The sequence below is a fragment of the Bison bison genome, unplaced genomic scaffold (assembly GCF_000754665.1).
Source record: "Bison bison bison isolate TAMUID 2011002044 unplaced genomic scaffold, Bison_UMD1.0 scf7180017864240, whole genome shotgun sequence".
Taxonomy (NCBI): Eukaryota; Metazoa; Chordata; class Mammalia; order Artiodactyla; family Bovidae; genus Bison; species Bison bison.
Window position 1 is genome coordinate 2,407,401 of NW_011494812.1, and position 3,474 is coordinate 2,410,874.

Below are 3,474 nucleotides of genomic sequence, written 5' to 3' on the forward strand. Positions count from 1 at the left end.
TAGAAGAAACGTGTGAACCACAAGGAAGAAGGCAGCTCACAGGAGCAGAGAGCACACTGTTCTAGGGGGCTCATCTCCTTTGGGTCCCTTAATGGGCGCTGTGAAATTTTGACCTTAAAAATGAAACATCAAAAGTGTGTGAGTTGCTCAGTCGTATTGGACTCTGCAACCCCGTGGACTGTAGCCCATCAGGCTCCTCTGTCCATGGAATTCTCCAGGCAAGAATACTGGAGTGGGTTGCCATTTCCTTCCCCATGAAATAACAAGGTCTTAAGCTAATCAAATTAACTTTATCCATGAATAGCACAGGAATTGCAGTTCGGGTCATGCAAACTATGATGAACCACGGCAAATCCAAAGAGACAAAGGGAAACTTAAGTTTTACTAGGTTTTGGGAAGAAATGGAGGGCTTCCCAGGTGGCTCAGTGGGTAAAGTATCCAGCCGCAATGCAGGAGATGCAGGAGACTTAAGTTCGATCCCTGAGTCTGGGTCGGGAAGATCCCCTGGAGGAGGATATAGCAACCACTCCAGTATTCTTGCCTGGAGAATCCCATGGACAGAGGAGTCTGGCAAGCTGAGGTCCATAGGCTTGCAAAGAGCTGGACACGGACGCGACTGAGCATGCACACACACAGGAAGAAATCACAGGGGAGGAAGAGGCTGTGGGCAGGGGATTTTTATTGGCTCCAAGCAGTGGACAGCTTGTTGCTGAGTCAAAAGGAAGACTTCCTTCTTGGTGCTGGGGTCTGTAAGCTGTGGTGAGCGATGAATGCATGAGAGCTCTCCCTTCATGGCATCCCGATTCCATTTTGATTCAGGTTTCCTTTGCTCATTTTCACAGAAGCCTGCACACTAAGGCCCTTTTGGATATTACTTACAGCCTTTACAGAATGTTGTGGCAGATGGTGTCATTTAACAGATGAGACATCTGAGGTCCAGAGGGGTTAAGCATTTTGCCCTAGGCCGCACAGCTTTTAAGTGGCTAAGTTGTAACAAGTTCGGGCCTATCTGTCCAAAAGCCCCCAGGCAGTGACCATGGTTGCTACTGCTGCTGTTTTTCCCACTGATCTAGGAGTGGTCATTTTTTATGAAGTCTACCGAAAGAGGAATTTACTGCTCCCTAAGTGGAAGAATCACGAAGGTATAGAATTGAACAGGTTAAAATTTAGGCTTAAGCAACAGAGATATCTGGAGAAGGCAATGGCACCCCACTCCAGTACTCTTGCCTGGAAAATCCCATGGACGGAGGAGCCTGGTAGGCTGCAGTCCATGGGGTCACTAAGAGTTGGACACGACTGAGCAACTTCACTTTCATTTTTCATTTTCATGCATTGGAGAAGGAAATGGCAACCCACTCCAGTGTTCTTGCCTGGAGAATCCCAGGGACGGGGGAGCCTGGTGGGCTTCTGTCTATGGGGTCGCATAGAGTCGGACACGACTGAAGCGACTTAGCAGCAGCAACAGATATATCAACAGCACCAAACTTTCATCTTATCTGAAACCTGTACATCCTTAGGACTTTGGACCTTTTTAAAGTCTCCCAAGTATTTTAAAACATTGACTTTTTAAAAGCTTACAAAAAAAATCTTCCCATACCCCACTGTCTTCCCAAGCCTCTCCACCCTATAAACTTTTCATTGAACAAATACCAATTGGAAATAGATAACTGTTTAAGGACCTACTGTATAGCACAGGGAACTGTACTTAATACTCTGTAATGACCTAGATGGGGGAAAGAATCTAAAATAGAGTGGATATATGTATATTTATTCACTTGGATTGATTCACTTTGCTATATAGCAGAAACTAACACAACATTGTAAATCAACTATACTCTAATTGAATTTTTTTAATGGGCATGCTGTGGAAGCACACACACACACACACACACACACACAAATACCAGTTGGGCGACACTTCTTGATGGGCACTGGAGACCAGTGGTAAACAGGTGGACATGTTCCCTTTACAGAACATACAGTCATGCCACAGAGATGTACCACAGCAAGTGATAACCAACCCCCTAGTATGACTGTCATGAGAGGGACACTCAGAAGTAGAGAGCACCCCAGGGCTTGGGGCTGGGAAGAAGCTAAGGGCAGGCAGTCGTGAGGACTGGGCGGGCCTCCCTGTGAGAACGCGGCCCTGGGAGACCAGCTCTTCTGAAGCCCCTCCCCAGGTTGCGAGTTCCAGAGGCTACCAGTAGGGGGAGCCCATTGCCCAGGCCTGAGTAGCCCCAGTTGCTTATGTAACCTGGAAACCTGGGGGAGGAGAACAAACCGCAGGCAGAGGCGCATCACACATACAGACACGCGCGTGTACCTGGAGAGGCTTTTTACAGAATGACGTCACGTCGCCAACAGAGCGATGCACAGACACGCAGCACGCGCACGTGCGGCAGAGGAGGGATATATCTCGGGGAGTGGAGAGCTTCCCATCTAGTCCATAAAAAATCCAACCAGGCGGACCCAGCACTGAGGCCGATGCCTGCGGTGGGTTGAGCAGAGCAAAGGGGAATGCAGCCTCTCTAGAAGTCTCAGGAGTCTTAAGGGAGGGAGCCAGGGGCTTCCCTGGTGGCTCAGACAGTAAAGAATCCGCCTACAATGCGGGAGACCTGGATTCAATCCCTGGGTTGGGAAGATCTCCTGGAGAGGGGAATGGCAACCCGCTCCAGTGTTCTGGCCTGGAGAATTCCGTGGACAAAGGAGCCTGGTGGACTACAATCCATGGGGTCGCAAAGAGTCAGACACAACTGAGTGACTTTCACTTACTGAGGTTGCAGAGACATGAGTGAGCCGGGACACGGTGATCAGTGATCCTGGGGGGCTGTCCTCACTATGCCATCCCCAGCCCGCCAGCTCTCCTTGTACCACCAGGGGTGGGCATACTTCAGGTACCAGGCTCGTGTTTCCCAGGCTTATTTTATTCACTTCCCCTAAGGTGAAATATGCACAGGGCACTGAGGCGGCACGAAGTGTCCCGAGTCCTTGAAATAATTAAGACTCATGCTGTGTCCTGAAAGAGTGTGTGTATAACCTTGCTCAGATGTCACACTTTACAGTCACAACTGTGAAGACAGGGTTCTCGGAGAGGCACATTCACGGACGGGGCTGCTGATGTATTCTGACCTCCATCAGGTATGTAACGTGATCTCACCTAATCGTCCCAGGACCCTGTGAGCTTAGTGCTGTTATTATCCCCTCATGAGGAGACCAAGGCCTATAGGAGTTTAGGAACATGTCCAGGGTTAATGGATTAGTTACTGTCCAAACTCAGGTTTGAACCCTGGATTGTCTGGTGTGAGGAGTCCGTAACTCTTGTTACATGGCTTCTTTTATTTATTCATTTGGCCACACCACATGGCAAGTGGAATCTTAGTTCTCCAACCAGGGATTGAGCCTGAGCCCCCTGCAGTGGAAGCACAAAGTCCCAAAGATTGGACTGCCAGGGAAGTCAGGGAAGTCCTTGTTACA